We start from the raw sequence: 25740 nt of genomic DNA on the forward strand, positions 1-25740 counted from the left end.
AAGATAATACTCCACTGCCAGGTTCTGTTACATGCTTTTGCCTTGTCCCTTTGGGTCTGAGGGCAGTAATAGCTCCATGGTTGCAAACCTCAGGTTAACTACAAAATCCTTTACGTTTCTACAGCCTGCCCACATGTTTATATATATTTAAACACTCTTTGAGTTTTTCTAATTTGACTATAACATCTGTTTCCTGTTTGGACCCTACTGTAACAGCAACCAAATGTCTACAGGTGGAATCCAAAAGGAAAGGGGGCATCATCTCTTTGGTGAGAAAAGTTGTAGTTCATCAAACATGACAAGAGACCTCACATGTACTGTTATCCCGCCTAAGACCCTCTTCTCTCCACCTCTTTTATCTGGCTAACTCCTGGTCATTTTAAAAGTCTCACCTTGAATGGCAGCTTCTAAGAAATTCCTCAAATGGTTCCATCAAACTGAATTAGTTTCCCCTGCTATACCTTCTCATAATATGCTTTATTTTTTCCTTAATTGTTCTTATGCATATTATAAGTCATTTATCTTATATTATCTTTGGTCATCTCTCACACTAGACTGTGATCTCTAGGAGGACTCTATTTCGTGTTTAACGCCTGCCCTTTGCAAATGCTCATTCAGTTTTTGTTGAATATGTGCATGAATAAAATATATCTATCCTAGCCAATTTCACTGTTATCCTTTTCCCTGGGAAAAACTATGACATATATAAACCGTACCTATATAGCATTCTATTTTCTGTACTTCCATAAACCCAATAATATGGACCAATTATGCCAATGCCCACACAGAACTCTAAATCTCAGGTGAATGGTTCTACTTGTTTCCCAGAAACTTGTCTATTTTATGAAACATTTGCTGTAAGAAAGGAGGCAGAAACCTATCAAACAAATTGTCAGTACTTGATAAAGTAACAACAAGTCATACAAAGCAAGAACAATTGCGTGGTAAGTGTAGGACTGGTGCTAGGTTAAACTCGGTGAGTGGGCATTTAATTTACCTTTTCCTAACAAATGGGAAAAAGACCCACTGGATCCCCACACTCTTATTTCCTCCTCTCCAGAGTATTTCTAATCAGAGACACTAGCAGACATCTACTTATAATAAAAGGCTTCTCCTTAGAGAATCAAAGTGACAGAAATTTTTAGGTAGTAAATTTGACAAAGCGGCAGGTTTTCATTTACTGCATTCTCTTTCTGAGAACTTAGTTACATTTCCTAAATAAGTAGCCTGGATTAGATGAAGAGAAAAAAAAATCTAATCACTCCAAATATTTGGAGATAGAGTAACTAGTGAGAACTCTTCATAATTTGTTTTCTCCATTCCAATGCCTCATCCTGTGTGGATTTCGGTTTCTTTGTAGCCTAAGTCTTTGGGGGATACAGATGTGAATAAGTAAGGTACCCCTACAGATCCACATCCGCCTGTGTTTAATTTGCATTCCACATTTCATCCATTCACAGTCCCAAGCCCATTTCAGTTTTTCTCTTCATGGAACAAAATATCCCAGCCCCAAGGACTCATCTCTTTCTCTTCTTGGAGGACTGCAGTCAGTGCATGTTCTCTTGCCAGCTGCCACCTCATGCTGAGAAATCATGCAGATAGACCACCCTTCTCCAAGTCATCACAAGCCCAGAGATGCTCTTTGTGCATTGCACCAAATGCCACAGTGAAGAAAAGAAAATCAATCAGAATCTTCCTGCATTTCAGTATGAGCTGACCTTCCTCCTTTGTGAATGATTTCAGGGATCAAGAGAAAACTATTTAGGTCCTGTCCACTAATTTGCTAATGTTTGAAATTCCTTTGTTAAAGACTAAACTTAAGCTTAATATTACAGGCCCTGTTTAAAAACAATTTCCCTGTGTGAGATAACACATAGTACATTGTTAATCATTGACATTTCAGTTTGAATAAGATCACCAGATGCATTTTGAAAGTAGATTTCTATAATGAGTAGGGGGCGAAAAAACATGAGGACCCCGAATTAAGCACAGAGGAGAGCAGAAAGGGGACACTTGGCTCTCAGTATAAACAGCATCTACTTTTGCTTCCATACTTCCCTTACCTCAGTCCCAATTTCAACTAACATTGTTAAATTTTGTCAGGTATTGAAGGCATTCCAAATAAAGTAATATGCAGTGAATTTTCTCTGATTATTGCCAAGCCAGATAAGTATTGACTTCATTATTAAAGTATGCATATATTACAGAATTAATATAAAAATGCACATTTTAGACTTGTCATTATTCGTGTATATATATGTGTGTGTGTGTGTGTGTGTGTGTGTATATATATATTTGTATGTGTGTGTGTCTATTTCTTAACATGAGTGAAAACAGTATATGGATTCAGCATTACCCAAGGCAGTGGAATTTAAAGATGTGAAAATACAGCAATCATATACATTAATTTGTACAATTACCCTTCAGTAAATGCAAACAGGGACATTTATTAAGCGCTTCAAAATTTGTATCTCCACCTAGTGGTAACTGATGGAAATAACATGTTTTTAAATTAATATTTTAAGCACCGGGAGTGGATAAATTGAGATGTTCTTGGTCAATCAGCATTCGTTATCAATTCAGTTATATTTTTATATGGGATGGAAAGTACAAAGTAAAGCTAGACGTGCAGTTGGCAAAGGGAAGCCAAGTACTGTTCAACTAACTGTGAACAATATAGAGTAGGCGTAAATTATTCAATATGGAGCAAGCCAGGATTTTAAGCAGTATTTATATAACAGAAATCTCATAGGACTAAAAGATAAGGATGGACGGTTTATTTTGAACATCAAGAAGGGAGCCAGGGAATTACCTCCATTTGCTCTTTTTTTTCTGAGAACATCACCTAATGGCCATCCTTCTCCATGGCTTCCCAGAGTCAGTCTCCTTGATGACAAAGAATGTTTGCGAGAGAAGTCATTTTGGGATAGGAAAGAACCCCTTAGTTTCCTCAAGTGTCTCATTTAAAATCCTACTGAGTGGAAATATCAATAAAAATTTATCTTAAACTGATGTAGGCACAAAGTATATCTGCCTCCAGACTCTGAGGCTGCCAAAGAGAAACACTTAGTTGAGGGAACAACTTGTTAAAAATGTCTAAGTTCCCTGTTCCAAATTTTCTCAGAGCCTTTCTAACATGAATTCTTTACCAGATAAGGTAGAATAAGTCCCTGAGAGAGATACCTAGGATTTTTTTTTTTTAATATATAAAAGAAAGACAAACCTGGTTCCATTTTATCTTTTTTTATGTGATAAAAGAAAGGATTGCTTAGATTTATCATCTACCGTAGAGCTTTCATCCTGCTATGGATGGGAAAAAATAATAAGTCTAATAAACCGACCGTAACATTTATAGATTCACATAATTTACATAAAATTTCATACTATTTATTGTGAGTTGCCTCAGTGCTGGAAGAATCTAATAGACACCTTATGTATGCAGTTCCTTCGGCTTCACCTGTGCTTGCAAAGGACAATGACCCGAGAATTTATTCCAAATTCCATGGACAACTAGGACACTTTATATTTTTTAACTTAGTCTTGAATTTCTGGCTTGAATCACAAGAATTTTGATTCTTCACTTGAGCTTGCTTATTTATTCACTCACAATACAGTGGTGATAGTGACAATACCCTGATTTTCCCTTGAATAATATTTTATTCATTCATTCATTTATTCTGATTTGATTAAAAGAATTCTTTCTGGATTCAATGGCTTTTGGCTGTAGCACATAGTTTTCTGTCTATGTAGTTATTTAACGAATGCTTATTCATCACGTTATATATCACATGTGGAGTTAGGTGCTGGGAATACAATCATAATTTGGGACTAGATGTTTGTAGGAGTTGTTTCTTCGAAAAATATTTATGCCAAGTGCCAAAGCTACAACAAACCACGACATAATTAATGTTTACCTCTGATGACTTTTTACCTTCCTTTTAGTTCTGCAAAGATTTCTGCAAGGAACTGCTCTCTACCTTTTTGCAGTCATAACTTAATCCTCCCTGCAGGATGCTGCCTGCTATAGAAGCAGCATCCTTCTGTTGTCTCTTACCTACAGAATTCTGTCCTTTTGCGGCTGAATCACATTGTCACAAAGCACACCCGTAGGCCTGAGCATAAGCAGAACTGTTGGGGGCGGTTATAGAGGGAGCTTGGGCACTTAGGCTGGGGTATCCACCAGCCTAAGGCATCTGAGACACCACCTGCAGTGCTGGACAGAGCCTGGTCAGGAAGTAAAAGGGTATGAGCTACAGACCTCCAGCCAGAGGTGACCAAGAGCTCCCAGTGCTGTCAAGTAGAGCATCATATGAAGGTGGGGGATAGAAGAGATTTTATTTGTCATTCTAGTAGCTCTATTTACAACTTTTAAATATTTAGATATATATTATGTTGACTCCATTTATTCTCCTGCCCCCAGCCCCTCAGAGGTTTAGGATAGGCCTGATAATTCCTTCCCACCCGCTGCCTCTGCTCTGCGCCCGCCCTGCTGGGCATCACTGCCTCTCATCAGCTCCCCTGGCACTGCTGCTCCTCCCCAGCTGCTCTGCCACTGCTTCTCTGGCACCGGGGCCTTTACTGCTGTTCCTCTTAGGAGGTGTGAGAACCCTCCTGGTACAAAAGCTGTTTGGAAAGCACGCTTTGCTCCAGGTTTGTCTTTAATGTTACCCTCTCTCAGAGGTGAACCCAGACTGTACTGCATGTGCTCTTGTTTTGAAAGAGACACTAAGTAAAATACATCTTTCTGTTTTTATATACAGACTTCACAGGACTCAGATATGAGTCCAGTAAAGATAAGAGACATATTCCCATGACAGAGAATATTATCCTGTGAGGAGATCAAAGTTAATTAATTTGCCTAATGATGTACAGAAATAAGTGACAGAACTATGCTTATATCTGTGTTTCTGGTTTCAAATCTAGGGCTCTGCATGTGATGCCAAGCTGGCACTTGGTTTCATTTTATCAGCACTTAATTACTTCCTTTTGAATTGTTCTCTGATTGTTTTATTCATGTTTATTTTCCTTGTCTCTTAAGACTGTAAACCTCTGAAGGCAAAGTCAAACGTTGCCAGGGCACTATAGGATAATGCTGAGAAAATAGTAGATGCTCCGAATAAATTATTGGATAGCATAAGCTTGGTCTTTGGGATAATAATCTGCTCTATCAAAGACAAAAAGTCTTCAGAGACAGGAAAACCTAATTCAGATCTCTGCAATACCACTTACTATTCGTGAGATCTTGGACACATTGCTTAATCTAAGACTTTGTTTCTTCATCTGTAAAATGGGCATGTTAAAAAAATTTACCTAATGGAATGATGATGATAATTCAATTATATAACATAGGTAAAGCACAGAGAACATAATACACTCTTAATAAATATACTGTCTAGCTTCATCCTCATCATCATTTTCTAATAAAATTTCAGAAATCCCATGGCGGATAATATTTTGCCATTTTACTAAGGAGTCAATTTGCTTAATAATCTGGGACAAGAACCCACTTTAAGACTGGTAGATGTGTTAGCAACCAGCTGTCCCATTAACTCCATGAATATTTTAATGAGGTTTACAGCTCCGATGGATCTATTTCTTCATGAACATCAGCAATAAAACTTAGTAGATACCAAGGATATGTGACAGAGAGTCCAGTGGATCATGAAGAGCTGACGCATATTCGTTTCTGGATGTAGTGGGCATGGGTCTCAGGTGGGCTGAGCTGGCATGAAAAGGAGCATCGTAGCCACTACTTCCGCTCAGCCCACTTGATTTTGCAGAGAAAATATTCGGCAACACTGAGAGGCATTATCGGCCGCACTGGGCCACGCACTTACTGTTCTTGAGTGAGCTCATTTTCATACTAAGAAAAAGAAAACCTTCCTCCTCTCTGATCTAAGAACTAGTCCTTGTTTTCTCTATTTCGAGGGAAAAGTTATAAAAGCTCTTTTTGTTATAAATGGGGTCCATTTTACTACCTCATCATAACTCTAGAAATTAACACTTGCATAGCACCTGAAAGTCTTAGAAAGAAAGCACTATCTAAAGAGAAGTTGTCCCACATCTCTCCTGTGTCATATGTATTAGACTCATTTGAAAGTTCCTTGAGGACAGAAACACTGCCGTTTTCTCCACTGTATACAGCCCAGTGCGAAATACATGCTGTGAAAACCAGGGCAGGCAAATCTTTGCTCGGACCCCACCCCATCATATTTGCTTATCCCCGCATTCCTCAGGTTTGATACAGGCCTCAGGCCACCTGCCAGTTGAAGAAACCTCTTTAAAGAATTGACTGTGGGGGGCTTCCCTGGTGGCGCAGTGGTTGAGAGTCCGCCTGCCGATGCAGGGGACACGGGTTCGTGCCCCGGTCTGGGAAGATCCCACACGCCGTGGAGTGGCTGGGCCCGTGAGCCATGGCCGCTGAGCCTGTGCGTCGGGAGAAGCCACAGCAGTGAGAGGCCCGCATACCGCAAAAAAAAAAATTGACCGTGGCTCAACATCTGTCTTTCAGCTCCAGACATAGATGGTTTACTGTGCAAAATAAAAGGCTTGGGTATTCAGTTGACAGAGAAAGTAGAAACCTCTGTGTTTGTTGACAGAAATAAAATGTGTCTTGTCATAATGTTGATATCACATATTAATCGCCCCTGCTGGGGAACGTGGGCCCCCTGGTGCGGTGTGCTATAAATATTGATGTGCTCACCCTGAACTGGCAGGATGCCTGGGAAGCCATGAGAGGTATAGATGAAAGGATTTTCATAAAGGTGTGCTCAGTTGCTCTCCATCCTTCTTTTTTTCTGCTTTGGAATCTATGCATCTCCAACTAATTGCTTCCCCATCCAACCCCACAAAGTTTGAAAAAACCTTTCCAGATATTCCAGGAATATGGTGGACTCTCCTTTCTCGTTTCAAACAGAATACCTAATCCTTGTATCTTTTACATTTTATATGGTTTGGGACAGAAGTCACATCATCCCCAGCTGGCTGCCTATCCAGTAGAGTGAAAAGTTGTCTGGCATCGGCTGCTGGTGAGGAAACATCCAGGCCATTTCAGCTGCAGGGGCAGAACTTTATGCTGGGATGTTATTTTCAGTTCAGGGGACACTTTCCAGTAATCAAGTTGACAGTCTTTCTTAAAGTTACATGCCAACCAGAAGAAAATTGTTGTTTCTGAAGACTGAGCAAATGCTGATGCTCGCAACTGCAAAATGCCAGCTATCTTTTGGCACATTTGCTGTTGTTTCACTGCTGTTTACAAATCCTTGCCAACCATAAGATATAGTCTGAATTGTGACCACACTGAAGTCAAAAATAGGGTCCCTTCATTGAATTATAGGGACATATTCCTTCAGTATACTGCACTGTAGATGATTTCTGCAATAATATATATATTTTTTTCATCTAACAGATATTTATTGAGCCTCCAGTATTATGTCAGGCACTGTTCTAGGTACTGTGGACATAGGGATAAACAAGTGGGGCAGACAGACAAGGTTCTCTGCTGTCACTTTATGGTCTCATAATAGGACCTCCAAAAAGAAAAATAAACAAGGAACACATCAGTTATATATTCCGAACATTAAAACCGAATAGGAGACCTGGTGGTTACTGTGGATTGGGTAGTCAAATAGTATGAAGTGTACATTTTTTAAAGTTACGAGCAGATTACAGATGGGGTAAGAGATTGTGCCAAGCAGCATGTATTCCTCATGCAAAGGTGTTTAATGTGGGAGGGTTAGGCATTTTTAAGGAACAGTTGGTCGGTGCCTTTGAATATTTTTTAATTTTAAATGACAAGAGAGGCAAATTTGACTGAGGGTATGTGAAAAGAGAGTGCAGGAAGCAATTCTTCAAGGATATTTCACAAAAAAATTACTTTAAGGGCTTCCAGCAAAGGTCTGGACAACTAGGACCGAGAGCAGATGGCAAGATCACCCAGTCTTATCCAAGATGAGAAATTTGTTGGTGAGAGAGATTCTAATGGGTCCTCTATCTCAAAAGGCTATCCTGGCACCCTTAGTTTGGAGGAAAGCCCATCTGCCTTGGGAAGCAATGACAATTCCTCTCTTTTGTATCTGTTCTTAGCGCTTGGCATAGAAGTTAATAAACGTTGCGTGCTCACATTTTATAGATGATATCAGTGAGTAAGCAAATGTGAAAAATCTGACTCCTTACCCCAATTTGGAAATCTAGACTAGCCGGAAAGCTACGTAGAATGTCCTGTCCTAACCTCTACCATTCTGAAGCACTTGGAGAGAGAACTTTAAGGTAGAAAGCAGCATATGATTCAGAATATTGCTTAAAATTGCTCTAGACCTTTATTTTTCAATATTTGCAAATGAACATCTTATGAGAAATGCCAGTGAATTGTAGTTACTGGCCTAACTTAATTTGACTTCTTTTTGCAATCTCATAAGTATGCTTAGTCCAGGAAAACGAAGTTTTTTTGTAATGTAGAGTAAAGCGTGCTTCAGACTATTCTCTCAGGGAAACATACATTTAAAAATAGGTCACATTGACTAAATTTGTCTGACTTTTTTTTCATACGGAAGATTTTTTTCAAAGCAATTTTTTCAGTTTAGATGTTTTCCCAGAACCTAAACTATCACATTCACCTCAAATTTCCGCATGGGAAGTTTCTTTTTAGAAATGGTCTGAGAACTGCAATTAGAATTTTTTAGGTGGGGAAGTAGCTCAGGGAAGTTTCTTTTTAGAAATGGTCTGAGAAATGCAGTTAGATTCTTTTAGGTGGGGAAGTAGCTCAGGGAATTTTCTGTATCCAAGGTTTGATAATGACTACTAAAAAAAGTTCTCATATTTAAATGACAATTGACAGCTTAAGAAAGACAGGTTGGATCCCTGTGCCTATCTTCAGAAGCTTAAAGAGATCAAATAATTCTGACTGAAAGCCATGTTAAAGAGCCCAACCAATGTGGGAAATAGATTGTAGAGTCTGATCACAGGTTTTATGCAGAAATTGGATTTCATAGATATAATGTGAATCGCACAAAGCAATCTATCCAACAGGGGAAGGACCTGACAGTGCTTAGAGATTTTATTTTGGAAGGGTTTGAAAACACTGGGTGTTTCAGTTTATTTTAATGACAGATGAATAGGAGATGCTAAATATTTGATATCAAGAATTTTTTTATTGAAATAAAATTGTATTAAATTATTTTCAAAACTGTTTCAAGCAACTTTACCAAAACTGTAGGGCTTGAATCAGTTCTATTCTTTGCAAAGCATTCTATTTCTGTTCTGGATTGGTGAGACAGTAAACATTTGTGAATGTTTCTGGTCCCTACTGAATTTTGATTGAAAAGAGAAAGAATAGGTATTTTGATACTTACTACGTTCTTTTTCTTGGGCTTTCTGACCTTCCCAAAATAGAACTGTCAATTGAATTAAATCTTGTATTGAATACTTTCCAGTGCAAGGCTTGTACTTGAAGAAAAATGAGTGATAAAAGGTCCCTGCCCTTAAGCTATTCAATCTAGGGTTACAGGCATCTTTTTATTGCCCATTGGTTATCACTATCTGAAACTTCTGTATCATCTTAAATTCATCCCCTAAGCCGAATTTAATTCTCACCTTGGTTAATGTTAGTGGTGAAATACAGCCTGAAATATAGAAGACATTCTTGAAGCCTCTCTTTATTTACCCTTCACACTCAGTCAGTTATCAAGTTCTTTCAAATATATCTCTTCAATATGTCTTAAACTGAGTTTATATTCTCATGTCTAAGGACATAATTATTGTTCCTGAATTACTAAAATAGTCTCCTAAATTCTGTATACATGTCTATAAGTATAAAGTTATCAATTATCTTTTCTTGAAAGGTCTGTCCTTCTCATTTTAACTAAATTTTATTTTTTGAAAAATAATGCTTGATTATGAACCAATTTAAGAATACAAATAATTATTACCACAATTTAATGGATGGTTCTGATGGCTTATGTGGTATTCCCAGGGCTTTATGCATATTCTTTCATTTATTCTCACAATAACCATATCAGGTGAGTATTATTAGAATCTGCATTGTAAAGTTAAGCATATAGTATTTAAAGGTTTACTTTTTATAATAAAATGTATATTCTTTTTATGAAAATAGTCTTTATTTTTCTTAGTTGGCTAAGTAAAATATTTGGCTCTTCTAGAGTAATTCTAAGGTGTTGATTGATTGACAGTTAGCTGAAATGCAAAGTAGACAACCTGTTTGATTGTGGATTGGCTTTGAGAGATTATTTTCCCTGATTAGGCCTGTCATTTAGAAAGATACTCTGACAACAGTTTATACGATGTTTTATTGGATATTCTACCACATGGCAGGTATTCCCTAAATTTTTGTTGAATAAATAAGGTTTAAAGACTAGTTGATATGTTGTTATATAGATCAGGAGAGATGAGAACTCAGAGAGAGTGGAATTCATATGAAAAGGAGAGGTCAGATGTTACGTGCCCATAGAGATAAAGTGATCAGAATTTGGTGATAAAAGGAAGAGTCCGGGAGAGCTCTGGAACTTTAAAAGCAACCAGGAGCATAGTGATGTTGCATTGGTACAGAAGGATGAGAATTTTCACGGGGGTGCTGGAATTGATTGAAGCTTTGAACATTTGAGTACAATTACACAATAGTTGTGTCTGTTTATTTTGTTCGTTTTTAAGATGATTATTCTTATTTCAAGCAATTAAAGCAAGTTTCTTCTAGTTCTGTCATACTTTCTAAATAATTTCCAGTCCCCATCCCACTATCAGTATCTATTAAAGGAAAATCTCTCATAAAAATAATTTAGACTGGCATACTTTTCTTATGGGCATTTATATTTTAAACCAACTTTTTGTCTGTGGAATTGTATTCGTGTGTACAGCAAATTACCACAGCATAAAACAACCTGCATTTTATTATCTCAGAAGTTTTGTGGGTCGGGTGTCTGGGCACAGCTTAACTGGGTCCTCTGCTTAGGATATCATAGCTTACAATCAAGGTGTCCTCCAGGGCTGGGTTCTCAGCTGGAGACTCAGGTGGGGAAATATGCACTTCCCCTCTAGCATTGTTGTTGGCAACATTCAGTCCCTTGTGATTTTAAGTTTCATGGAAACTTGCCCTCTCAAAGCCCACAAAGGGAGAAGTAGGCTAACATGATTGAGTCTTTTATAATGTAACATAATCATGGGAGGGAAAGCCTATCACCTCTGCTATATTCTATTGGTTAGAAATGAGGCATAGTTCCTGTTAACTCTCAAGGCGAGGGAATTTACAAGGATATGAACCCCAGAAGGCAGAGATCATGGGGCCACTTAAAGTATGTCCGTTACAGGAATAGAAGAATTGGCTCATGGTAAAAATTTTACTGTAGTTTAATTTCTTGTTTTCCAAATCTCTTCTCAACATATCAGCTTTGGTTAATGAGGACTTAATGCTGTTACCAACGTCCTACTATGGCAAAATGTACTCTATGATGAAATATCTGCTCTATTTTTTCCAACTTTATTGAGATATTATTGACATGTATGTAAGTTTAAGGTGTACAGTGTGATGTTTTGATACACATATGTATTCTGAAATGAGTACCACAATAAGGTTAGTTAACATACCCATCCCTTCACATAATTGCCTTTTTATTTTTATTTTTTTGATAACATTTAAGATCTATTTTCTTAACAAATTTCAAGTATAAAATACAGTATTGTTAATTGGAGTCACCATACTATAAATTAGATCCCCAGAACTTATTTATCTTATCACTGGAAATTTGTACCCTTTGACCAATATCTCCCCTTTTCCCCCATTGTCTCTGGCAATCACCATTGTACTTTGTTTCTATGATTATGGCTTTTTCAGATTCCACATATAAATAAGAGAATGCAGTATTTTTCTTCCTCTGTTTGACCTATTTCATGTAGCATAATGCTCTCAAGGTCCATCCATGTTGTATAAATGGCAGGTTTTCCTTTTTTATAGCCGAATAATATTCCATTGTATGTATATACCACATTTTTTTTGCTCATTCATCCTTCCGTGGAGACTTAGGTTGTTTCTATTTCTTGGCTATTGTAGATATTGCTGCAATGGATATTGAGATGCAGATATCTTTTCAAGATAATGATTTCATTTCCTTTGGATATATACCTAGAAGTGGGATTGCTGGGTCATATAGTAGTTCTATTTTGTAATTTTCTGAGGAACCTCCATACAGTTTTCCATAGTGGTTGTACCAATTTACATTTACACCAACAGTGCACAAAAGTTTTCTCTTCTCCCATCCTCACCAACACTTGTTTTCTTTTGTCTTTTTGATAATAACCATTCTAACAGGTGTGAGGTGATTTCTCATGGTGGGTTTGATCTGCATTTCCCTCCTGATTAGTGATTTTGAGCATCTTTTCATGTATTTTATGGCCATTCGTATGTCTTCTTTTGAAAAATGTCTATTTAATAAATCCTTGTTCATTTTTCAATCAGATTGTTTGCTTTTTCCTGTTGTTTCTTTTTTATATTAACCCCTTATTAGATAGATAGATTGAAAATATTTTTTTCCCATTCTATACTTTGCCTTTTCATTATGCTGATTGTTTCTTCTGTTGTGCAGAAGCTTTTTGTTTGGTATAGTCCCAGTTGATTTTTGTTCTTTTTTGCTTGCACGTTTGGTATCATAGCGAAGAAATCATTACCAATACCAATGCCAAGGAGATTTTCTCTATGTTTTCTTCCAGGAATTTTAGTTTTGAATCTTATATTTAAATCTTTAATACATATTGAGTTAATTTTTGTGAGTAGTGTTAGAAAGGGGTCCAATTTCATTCTTTTGCATGTGACAATTCAGTTTTTCCAACACCATTTATTGAAGGGATTATCCTTTACCCCTTTAATATTCTTGACTCTCTTATCAAATATTAGTTGACTATATATGCATGCATTTATTTCTGGACTCTCATTTCTGTTTTATTGTTCTGTGTTTCTGTTTTGATGCCAGTACTATACTGTTTTGATTCTATAGCTTTGTAATAAAGTTTTGAAATCAGAAATTGTGATGTCTCCAAAGTCAGAATTACGTTGGCTATTTGCAGTCTTTTGTGGTTCCAAATAAATTTTAAAATTGATTTTTCTATTTCTGTGAAAAATTGCTATTGGAATATTGATAGGGATTGCATTGAATCTATAGATGGCTTTGGTGGTATGGACATTTTAACAATATTAATTTTTCCACTCCATGAGCATGAGATATCTTTCCATTTATTTGTTTTTTTTTCAGTTCCTTTCAACAAAGTTGTAATTCTCAGTACACACATCTTTCACCACCTTTGTTAAATTTAGGCTTAAGTATATTTTTTATTTTTGATGCTATTATAAATGTTTTCTTTATTTCTTTTTCAGATAGTCCATTGTTAGTATATAGAAACACGGCTGATTTTTGGATGTTGATTTTATATCCTGCAACTTTACTGAATTTGTGTATTAGTTCTAATGCTTTTTTTGGTAGAGTGGTAGAGTCTTTAGAACTTTGTATATATAAGGTCATATCATCTGCAAAAAGATAATTTTACTTCTTTTTGTCTGATTAACGATTCTTTTTTTCTTGCCTAATTGATATGGCTAGGACTTCCAGGACTGAACTGGGTTAAAATGGTGAGAATGGGTAACATTGTCTTGTTACTGATCTTATAAGAAAACCTTTCAAGTTTTCACTATTAAGTATGTTAGCTGTGGGCTCAGCATATATGGACTTTATTATATTGAAGTACATTCCTTGTATACACAATTTGTTGAGAGTTTTTATCTTGAATGGATGTTGAATTTTGTTAAATGTTTTTTCTACATCTGTTGAGATAATCACATAATTTTTATCATTAATTCTATTAGTATGATATATCACATTTATTGTCTTGCCTGTGTCGAACTATCTTAGCATCCCAGGAATGAATCCCAATTAATCATGGTGTATGGTCCTTTTAATGTGCTGTTGAATTCAGTTTGCTAGTATTATGTTGAGAATTTTTGCATCTATATTTATTAAGGATATTAGCTTATAGTTTTCTTTTATTGTAGTGTCTTTCTCTGTCTTTGTATCAGGGTAATGTTGGGCCTTGTAAAATGAGTTTGGGGTTGTTCTCATCTTTAGTTTTTTGGAAGAGTTTGAGAAGAATTGGTGTCAGTTCTTTAAATGTTTGGTAGAATTCACCAGTGAAGGCATCTGCTTCTGGGCTCTTTTAGTTGGCTGGTTTTTGTTTACTGTTTCAGTCTTCTTACTCATTATTGGTCTGTTCAAATTTTCTGTTTCTTCATGATTCAGTCTTCGCTGATTTTATGTTTCTAGGAATTTATCTGTTTGTTCTATGTTACCCAATTTGTTGGATATTTATAACTGTTTCTAGTAGTCTCTTATGATCCTTTGTATTTCTGTGGTGTCAGTTGTAATGTCTCCACTTTCATTTCTGATTATTTCAGTGTTCTCTCCTTTTCTCCTGGCTGGTCTAAAGGTTTGTCAATTTTGGTTATCTTTTCAAAAAATCAGATCTTAGTTTTGCTGGTCTTTTCTACTGATTTTCTATTCTCTATTTCATTTATTTCTTCTTGAAGTGTAAAAGTTAGGTTGTTTATATGAGATTTTTCTTTTTTCTTTTTTTTTCTTCTTTTTTCTTAATGTGTAGGCATTTATCACCATGAACTTCCTTCTTAGAATTGCTTTTGCTTATACCATTAGTTTTGGTATGTTGTGTTTCCCTTTTCATTTATTTCAAGATATCTTTTGATTTTCCCTTTTGATTTCTTCTTTGACCTGTTGTTCAGGAGTGTGTTGTTTAGTTTCCACACATTTATGAATTTCCCACTTTTCCTTCTGTGTTTGAATTTATAGTTTCATACCACTGTGTTCAGAAAAGATACTTGATATTATTTCAGTCTTTTACATTTGCTAAGGCTTGTTTTGTGACCTAACATAATATCTATACTGGAGAATGTTCTGCATGCTCTTGAGAAGGATCTATATTCTGCTGCTGTTGGGTGGAATGTTCTGTATGTGTCTGTTACATCTATTTGGTCTAAGATATAGTTCAAGTCCAGTGTAATGATTTTCTGTCTGGATGAGCTATCCAGGGCCAAAAGTGAGGTATTGAAGTACCCTACTGTTTTTTGTATTGCTGTCTACTTGTTCCTTCAGATCTGTTAGTATTTGCTTAATATATTTAGGTGCTCTGATGTTGGGTGCCTGTTTATTTATGCTTGATATATCCTCTCGATGAATGTACCCCTTTTATCATTATATAATCACCATATTTGCCTCTCATGACAGTTTTAACTTAAAGTCTATTTTGTGTGATATAAATTTAGCTTCCCCTACTCACTTTTGCTTTTACTATCCCTTCACTTTGAACTTATGTATGTCCTTAAAGCTGAAGTGAGTGTCTTGTAGGCAGCACTTAGTTGGGTTTTGTCTTCTTGTTTTTTAATCCATTTGACCACTCTATGCCTTTTGATTTGAGGATTTAATACATTTACATTTAAAGTAATTATTGATAGGTAAGAACTTAGTAATTCCATCTTATTAATTATTGTATGCTGTTTTGCAGTTTTCTTGTTCCTTTCTTCTCTTTTGTCATCTTTCTTTGTGAATTGATGATTTTCCAGAGTGAAATGCTTTGATTCCCATCTCTTTATCTTTTATCTATCAACTGTAGGTTTTTGCCTTGTGCTTACCACAAGACTTACATAAAATATCTCATATAGAGATATAATAGTCTTTTAAGCTGATAACTACTCAACTTCAATCACATATAAAAATTCGACCCTTATACTCTCTCCCCATATTTTTTGATGTCTTATTTTACCTCTTCTTATATTATCTATCCATTAAAATTATTATAGCTCTATTTATTTTTAATACTTTTGTCCTTTAAACCTTTTTTATTTGAGTTAAGTGATTTGCACACCACCAAATTACTGTATTAGAGTATTTGAATTTGACTATATGCTTACCTTTACAAGTATGTTTTGTATTTTCACATCATTTCATGTTACTAATTAGAGTCCTTTCATTTCAGCTTGAAGAACACCTTTCGGCATCTTGTAAGACAGTTCTAATGGTGATGAACTCCTTCATTCCTGAAAAACAACTTTGCCAGGTAAAATATTCTTGTTTGGCAATTTTCCCTTTCAAGAGTTTGACTCTATCATCTCACTCTCTCCTGGCCTGCAAGGTTTCTGCTGCAAAATCCACTGATAGCCTTACGGGGATTCCCTTATATATGAATTAATTTTTCTCCTGTTGTTTTTTCTTGCTGTTAAAATTTTTCTCATTGTCTTTTATTTTATTTTTTTAACATCTTTATTGGAGTATAATTGCTTTACAATAGTGTGTTAGTTTCTGCTTTATAACAAAATGAATCAGCTATACTTATACATATATCCCCATATCTCCTCCCTCTTGCATCTCCCTCCCACCCTCTCTATCTCACCCCTCTAGGTGGTCACAAAGCACCAAGCTGACCTCCCCGTGCTATGCGGCTGCTTCCCACTAGCTATCTGTTTTACATTTGGTAGTGTATATATGTCCATGCCATATGTCAGCAAGTGGGCAGGCCTGTTGTTTATGTACACAGGGGCCATCGTGGTATCTGGGTCCATGTGGAAAGGCCTAGCGCTGGAGTCTGCAGTGATGGGCCTGGGACCTGGGTCTGCATGGGCAGGCTTGGATCATGGGTCCAGAGGGCCAATCAGGACCCAGGGACCACTGGGGTGGGCCTGGAATTTGGACTCACCTCACTCTCCTTCTCCCATGGGGAGAGGGTATCTCTCTGCGTGTTGGGCTGCCTGGGCTTGGGGAGGAGTGATGAAAGTAGTATGAATCTGTCTTTCCTACTGCCTTCATGCATCTTTTCTAATTTCAGTGCTTCACCCAGTGCTATAATTCTTTACCTGGAATTCTTGGCTCTTACGAAATTATTTTTGCATGTGGATAGTTGTTCAAATTGATGTTTCTGGGGAGGGGACAAGCTCTGAAATTCCTATGCCACCATTTTTGCTGATATTACTCTCCCCATATTTTAGTTGTGTTCTTTAATCTCAGATATTAGTTCCAAGTATGGTAAAAAACAAAGGAAAAAACCAATAAGCTAGCAAACCAGAGCCAAAATAAATAAGCAAGCAAGCAAAAAAGCAAATAAGCACAACAGAATCTTCAGCCATCTTGAGAGTCAAATCCAGAAGGAGGATTTCTAAAGTTTCTAAAGACAACAGGTCCCAGAGAAGTATTTATCAACCCAAAGTCTCTTGGTGCTTTCCTGAAATCTCCAGTTTATTCACAGATATGATTTTTATTAAAGCAACTTGGCCCATATAATAGGAAAAAGCAAAACTGTTCCTTAGAAAGATAATTATCTGCTCATTAGGTGTTTATTTTAAAAAATGAGCTATATTCTCTTTCCTTTGCATTTGATTGTTGAATCATTGAGTTGTAGGGGATGTATTGTGGGTGAAGAGGAGAATCATGTAAGAACAATAGCAAATCCCTTGCCTGGAATTTGTTTTTTAGTTTTTGACTTATGCCTTCAGTCCTCGTAAAGATTCTTATAGTGGTGAATTTCAAAATTTATACTTGTGCTTTGATTTATTAAGATAGTAACACAAGGAAAATAAAGTTGTAAAGATTTTGTAGAAAAGTTTACTAATTTGTTTTTGGTTAGGATTTTGTTTACTTGTTTAGAAGAAAGATTTGTGAATATTTAATTATCAACATTTTTTTAACATCTTTATTGGAATATAATTGCTTTACAATAGTGGGTTAGTTTCTGCTGTATAACAAAGTGAATCGGCTATACGTAAACATATATCCCCATATCTCCTTCCTCTTGCGTCTCCCTCCCAAATGATATATACTGATCCATCCATTAGACCTGAAGCTCTCACCCTTTATATCAAGTTTAAATAAAGCTTTTAGACCCAAAATATTTTTATTTGATCTGAAAAACAGTATTGCAAATCCTGCCTGGAATCTTTGAAAACTGATTGAGGCTGTACTTATGTAACTCATGGTGTACACAAAGATCATGGGCTTGTACAGACAGTCACTTTGGACGGATTATTCTAATGTAGAATTGTCACACCTACAAATGAATTACTTGATGGCTGAACTTATGGTGTGACTAACACATGCTTTGCTAGTTAACTTCTGTGTGTGTGTTTGAATAGATAGATAAATTAGAATTTTATTTAATAGTGAAAATAATTGTTTGGATAATATATTCAATCCCTCCTTACTAAGGACTTGGTGATACCCTTCATTGCATCAGGTCCAGAGAGTGTTTCTGTCATGGTCCTGATTGTATCATGTTTTGATGTCCTGATTTGATGTCATCTCAAGAAAGTTATTCTGAGTTTCACCTTGATAGAGGTTAGATTAAGAGAGCCATTGCAGATTGTATGCAGTCTCTTTTTGTAGTTTCTCAGCTATATTTCTATGGTTCTACCTACTATTTTGCTTAATTTTCTTTTTATAGGTATTTGAGTTGCTTGAAGTTGAGGAATTTTCTCATGTTCAGTGTATTTCTGGTAAAAGGCTATGTATGCCCTAGAAAGTAAACATTTTTCTGTGCTACTCAGACAGATATTCCAGGTTAAAGTCATGCTCTCATTTTTTTGCAGGAAAAGGATGATCTCTAGGTTGAATATTCTGAAAACAATGGGGTACAATATTCATGAAGGATTAAATCAGTGTTCCCTCCAGTTTTACTATTAAATTATCAGGGTTTGGTATTTACCTGGTTCATTCCAATGTGTTTGTGAGATGACATCTACAGAGATTTGTAAGCTTTTCAAACCAGAGAGCAAAATTACATCAATATTCTTAAGTGCTTTGAAATGAGGCAGTGTGAAAATCAGATCCAAGAGCTTGACTATCAGAATTCATTCCTTCTTTTTACTCTGTTCTTTTCCCTATACCTAGAGCTCCATCTTTCCTCTGTACATGGTGCCTTTTCTTTTATCCTAACTCTTCTCCCTTCCACCTTTTGCAATAATTATATAACATGTAGCTCTTTGGCCCCAGACTTAAATTTTAATAATTTTATAATTTTCATCTCTTACATTCTGTTCAGTCATTTTACCTTAGGAGACAGTATTGAAAATAATCCCTTCAAGGTGACGTGCTAAGAATATGAGTATACAGTACTTTTAAGGTTTTTATTTTTTTTATTGTTGACTTTTAAAACTAAAATGTGTTATTTTGATTTAAGTGATATATTTTGGAAGAAAGAAGTCATATTGGCTCTAAGTAAGTCAAATGTAGATAATGACAGTAAGTTAACAATCCTTTATGCATAGAATATCTGCTTAATGTATAGTTGACCAGGAAAGTATCTCGATGCCTTAGTTTTCCTCTTTTTAAATAGTCACTTGGCCTCATATTTCATTAAACCCCTGCAGTAGGAAATTTGAGCTCTAATAATAAATTATATAAAAACAACACTGAGATATAGATAAAATCTTGCTATTTTAGCAAAGATACTCTACACGTTCTTCCAAATGTTCATATTTTACAAGGAATGTACTCCATATTGAACTTATACTGGATGCTTTTAATTATATAGAATGGATCCTGAGGTTAAATGTGTGACCATAGAGATAGCATTGCATGGTTAGTTATTAATGTTAATTGAGCTTTCATTCTGTGAGGTGCACAGTACAAAAGAAATAGAAGTTCAGATGCAGGCTTCCTTGCAAACTGATCATCTAATGGGAAGATAGAAGTCATTAAAAAACGGCACCCAATCCTGAATTTCCATGGCTAGACATCAAAAGGTCTAATGTTATTAAACTCTGTATTTGTATAACACTTTGAAATGTACAATCTGTCCTCATATATGATATCTCTTAAGATCTCTTAGGATACTGTGAAAACTACAAGGTGTGGTGAAAGAGCATGAATTTGGTTTCAAATAGAGCTGGTTCTAATCCTGTTCTGCCTCTTCAGTTGAAGATTTAAAGACCTCTGCACCTGTTTCCTCAGTTGTATAATGAGGATAATAACATGCCTTTTAGTGCTGATTTGAGATTTATAGGAAATGACATGTTGTAGGATGGTCACTTACTTCATATAGTAAGTGACCAATAAATGTGTGCTCCTCTCATTATCCTTTTGCAGATGAGGAAACTGAAGCCTTTGCTTGGGACTAGGTCCTAGGCCTCCTAAACAAGATCAAAGCTCTGTTCATTATGCCACACTGTTGGGGTTATCATGTGTGCTTAGTAGTCTGAAGGCTTACCATAGAGAACATCTTAATTTCAAGCCTATGCTAAAGACTTACCAGTTCTTATTATAGTTTTTCCCCAGAGATTTTGCATCCCTATGCTCCCTTTGATTTGGTAAAGGTTACTTTGTCTGATAGAAGAAAATAGTATATATCTATTGTTCCCTATCCACAGATCAGCTTTTTTGTACTTGATAAAATGTTTGATCATTTCAGAGATGCTATGAGCTCCACAAATTTCATCGTATCTTGCATATCTTATACTAATTCATAAATTTTATTGTCCTTTCTCTGCCATGTATCAAAGGGGGTTGGCAGGGAGTAGAAGTTACTAGATAAAAATATATAATCAGGGCTTCCTTGGTGGCGCAGTGGTTGAGAGTCCGCCTGCCGATGCAGGAGACACGGGTTCGTGCCCCGGTCCGGGAAGATCCCACATGCCACGTAGCGGCTGGGCCCGTGAGCCATGGCCGCTGAGCCTGCATGTCCGGAGCCTGTGCTCCGCAACGGGAGAGGACACAACAGTGAGAGGCCTGCGTACCGGAAAAAAAAAAAAAAAATATATATATATATATATATATATATATATATATATATATATATAATCAATGGGAAGATGGTAGGACCTTACAAAGGTCAAACAGAGAAAACAATAACAAGAGAAATATGTGGGCATGTGTATTAGCCAAGGCCATGGATATGCCCAGGGTGTTCTAAGAAACACGCCAACTTAATGGAAAGAGTGAAGCTAACCATGCAGAGAGGAAGTGTGGGCATGTGACCTGCCTGTGCACACTCCCTAATTTGATATTTCTTGGAAGACCCAAGGCAGTACTGATGTAGAAGCATACTTATTGATCTTAAAAGGAGTTTTAAAAAATATAACATTAGCTTTATATAACTTCATTACCCTTACCAAATATGTTTTGTGTAGATATACTGGCTACCTTTTTCCTGGGTATCTGTGGTACAGATACATTGAATAACATTGAGATGAGATTTGTACACGTCCTCTAGGTTTCAAGAAGACGGTGTCTATCTCTAAAGTTATTAGAAAAGTGATCACTTTTGTTCATGCCTGATTAGTGTTGTATGGGAACTAGAAAGAAAAAAAAAACTTTTTCTTGAAATGAATTTGTCTTCCTACATAGCTAGTTGGAAGAGATACTTCCCATCTACAAATATCTTCTTTAGAATACTTACAAGACTTTTTCTCAAATGTAATACAGCAACATCTACTCAGAGTTTTCCATTGGCTTTTAAGTGAATAGAAATCAGGGTGCTATTGAAGAATAAGCAGATTTTTCTCCTTAAAGTGAATATGATTTCCATTGTTTTGGCTTGTCTCCATTTTTGGGCTATGAGGTTTATAGTTCTAGCTTCTTAACAAACTAGTTCCAAAGTCTCTCTCAGTATGTGCAATGGGTATTCAGCTGTATGTTTCTCCTGATGACCAGTGCTTTGAAGGAAGCTAAAGTATTTTTAAAGCTCAAGTGCTCAACTAGGAATATTTGAGATTCTACAGATTTAATAGCAATGCAATATTCCCCCAAACTGTAAAAGTAGAAAAGCTGGAAACAGAGTGGAAATAGTGGAAAAGTAGAGCTTTTTTTTAGGTAGTTGCTGAGCTTATGATAATAAATATACTTTTCTTCGGTTATAGCAGTCATATCTAAACATCATAGGATACTAGAGTTAGAATAGCCTACAGATCATTTATTTTAACTCCTGGTATCACAAATGATGAAGGTGAGACTCAAAAAGGTGAAGGTGAAGGTGCAGGTTATGTAACTAGTTATTGGTCAAATGAGTCATAGCCATATCTCTTGATGTTTCTTTTTCATTGTATGATGCATAATGCACCACTCTCTTTGAAAACAGGTCTTTTGCCCAGAAGAACTTCCTTAGAAATCTAATTATGTGAGGATTACAAGGCTGAGAAATAGTGATAGCTCAATGTCAACTCATTGATCTGGTGCATATTCACAATGAATGTAATTGATACACAATTACAGAATCATCAGATACCAGTATTAGGTTCTTTCATCTTAATTACTTATAGAAAAGATATTTTATTTTCCTTTTTATATATAGAGATGACCCAACAAATCTCACTTCTTATACCTCTTTTTAAAATTCCAGACAGAGATTCAGTTTCCTCACTGGTATCATTCTATAGAGAGCTCATTTTAGCCAATGAGAAATAAAGTGGCTTTATTCTAACCTTCCTGATGTCCTCTGCCTGGACCTCCCCAAATACCAGAATCACCTAAGACTTAAAATCAATTACAGTTGACATAGGTACCATGTTGTAATCCTCCTATATAATTAAACAGTTTAATTGTCATTGTTTCATAATGTTTGCTAACAGCAGAAACCATCCAGCTGGTGGCTGTGTTCTTTCAAGAGGCGCTTAGTACAATTCTCCTAAACCGAAGAGAACTTAGATGCAGATAAAAATCACAACCTCTTCACTTTGCATTTTTAGCACATGCCACATTGTAGTCTATTCACCTTATGCATTTTTGTTGAAAGTTGCAAGGATATGAAAATAAAGAAATTAGTTACAGACTGGGCTGTAAAGAAAAGAATGTAGAATGGAAATATAAACTAATGTGAAAAACTTGCTTCAGAACTCGTCCTTTAAATATTCATATTCAAGTTCTTTAATGGAATGAGTTTTCTTTTATATGCAAATTAGTGTTTCTGTTTGACAGTTTGATTTTATAATTGTGATATGATTTCACCTCTTTGAGTCTTAGTTTTCATATCTATAACATGGAGATGGTGATAGTTCCAACATCTCTGGAGTTTTAGATTAAAAAATATACTATATACTTGAAAACACTGTATATGTTTTCAAAATACATAGGCATATGTTTATGATTGTATACTGTTAAGGAAGCAATTTGATGAAATGATATCTAGTTTCATTTCCAACTCCCAAGTTCTACAGTACCACTCCGTATCATCTAACACATCAATACTTCCATAAAGAGCCAGTCCGTTTCTCTCAGACCAATGGAAATGCTGCCTTTCTCTTCTTCTTCTACCCCCTGTAGCATGTTAATTACAACACTGATCATTATTCATTTTTGCAACTCCCAGAAAGTACCTGCTCATTGCCTATTCAATGAATAATCTTGTTGCTTCCAAACCAAGGACGTCTACACTGCTCTGTAGCTATCATTGTATAGCGTATTGTAAAGAGCCAATAAATTGGCTGACCAGTTACCTAAAACCCCACTGCTAAAAAAATGTGGGAAAGGTCACTTAGTCACTTTGCATCCTATGCTTAGTCATCTGCATCCACCAAGTTTTACTATCTTTCTTAAAAAAAAAAAAAAAAAAAAGCAGTCAAAGAATGGGTTGATTATTGGAAACCTTTCCTCCCTCTACTCCTGAAGATGTAACTCAGCAGCAGCTCTCAGTTCTTACTGTGTATTGCCCAAGTGTTGAAATGTCTCTATTGTTGAATTTATGAACTAATCTTGGTTTTCATCTCTCTACACCTGATCACCCACACCCACTAAATAGAATGACAGTAGTTACCATGTATCTGCCTTCTTGTAAGAACCTTTGAAATTATCTTTGCAAAGTACTCTGAGGCCAATAAGAAAGAGACACCCCAAATATATACTGGTATTTTCTCTTCCTAAATTTCACTGCTCATCTTAAAAGTTAATATTTTCTCTTTGGAATTCTTGAAGATAGTTTTATAAACTGGCAGAAAAGTTTTCAGTACCATGTTATCAAGCCCCTATGCTCCTTTTTTAAAATTTATTTTATTTATTTATTTTTGGCTGTGTTGGGTCTTTGTTGTTTCTGTGCTGGCTTTCTCTAGTTGTGGCGAGCAGGGGCTACTCTTCATTGCGGTGCGCGGGCTTCACTAGTTGTGGCATGCAGACTCAGTAGTTGTTGCTCGCAGGCTCCAGAGCTAGATATGCATCTAAATTTGTTGAAATATTGACCTTATTCTCAATAAAGGGCAGATATCTAAGATGTTTTCTCTGAAAGCATAATAGGGAAACAGTACAACACCCTCTAGAAGATGAAGTCATACAAAGCAGCAGTTCACCGGAATCAATGGCATTCTCCTCTCAGAGCTCAGATGCTCCTTTACTCTATCATTAACATGGAGGTCCTTGCTCTCAGCCTAACCATTTTCCTCTGGGGCTCTTTGGAATAGAATGTAAAGTTTCTCACATGCTTTGCTAACCTTAGTTCAGCCAGGTGAAAAGGGAAACACGGGCAATTTTGCTGTCACCATTCTTGTTATCTCAATTATGATGTAGATATTTATGGGTTAGGTGGTCTCAGTGCCTCCTGGCTTTCTAACAGCACCCCTCACTGTGTTTCCCTCCTCCAACTTTTCCTTCCAGTGAGAAGCCTAATCTTTTAAAACAACTTGTCAAAAACTATCACTGACATCCACTGCCTGCACATAAAATCCAGACATCTTAGCCTAATGTCCGAAACCTTCCATGATATGACCCTAACCTGCTTCCTAGCCATAAATCTGACTTTTCCCTTGGTTGAACTGGTATTCTACACAAACTATTCTATTCAATGCTTATTTAACCTGTTGTTTAATGGTCCATGTCCTATATTTTTGCTGTTTCCTAGCCCCTGTTTTTCCTTCCACCAGAATTGTAGGCCATGTTAAAATCCCTCTTTTTTTAGCCATCCTAGTGGGGGGAAGTAGCACCTATATTTGGGACAGTTCAGTACTACCCTTAGGTATAACCTCTGTTGTTAGTATTGTTATTGTTTTTATATGTCTTACATCTGTCACTGTACCAAAAGCTCCATAGGACAGAGTTTATGGATCAGCCATCCTTATCATCCTCACAAGATCATATTCCTAGTCTGCGCTCAAATATGTATTTGGTCAAAGATACCTAACAATTTTTCATACCACTATGGTTAGTGTTGCAGGCCCTGCCACAGAAATTTTAAATATATACTTTTATTAAGTTAATAAATCTTCACAGTGATATTGCAAGATAACTACCAATACTATTAATTTTTTAAAAAGGTGAATTGAACTAAGATCCAAGAAAAAATGAAGTGACTTGCCAAGACCATAGAGTCAAAGTGTCTGCGGCAGAGTTTTTGAACAGGTTTATTTCACTCAAGGAACATCATCCCAGTAAGGCTGAGGCAAGGATTCTAATATTAAAAACAAAAACAAAGGCAAAATCATTTGTGCAAAGCGTGTCAGGCTGGTTTGTGAGACAAGAGCCCCCCAAGCTACTGAAACAACATGAGTAAGAGAAATATCCAGAGATTGAAACATTTCAGGAAAAACCCCTTACCACAGATTGTATGCAGGTACTATGTTCACTGTCAGATTTGAGTTATGCTTCAGACAATGAGATTCCGTGTTCACTATTCTGCTTGAAGCTGATATATTTAGGGTCAGCTGTAAACCAATTTGTGAGGGAGAAAAAGTTGTGTTATATATACTTGTGTGTCATTTGCTGGGGCATAGCCTGA

The 25740-nt window shown here is 36.3% G+C and overlaps 1 long non-coding RNA gene across 1 annotated transcript in view; it reads left to right on the forward strand.

The window, feature by feature from the left end:
- Positions 1-25740, forward strand: part of LOC132598240 (uncharacterized) — a 363047-nt gene that overhangs the window by 199186 nt on the left and 138121 nt on the right. Inside the window, exon 4 of the long non-coding RNA XR_009566235.1 lies at positions 16039-16119. This is a non-coding gene — a long non-coding RNA (uncharacterized lncRNA). The remainder of the gene's footprint in view (positions 1-16038; positions 16120-25740) is intronic.

The sequence above is a fragment of the Globicephala melas genome, chromosome 12 (genome assembly GCF_963455315.2).
Source record: "Globicephala melas chromosome 12, mGloMel1.2, whole genome shotgun sequence".
Classification (NCBI taxonomy): domain Eukaryota; kingdom Metazoa; phylum Chordata; class Mammalia; order Artiodactyla; family Delphinidae; genus Globicephala; species Globicephala melas.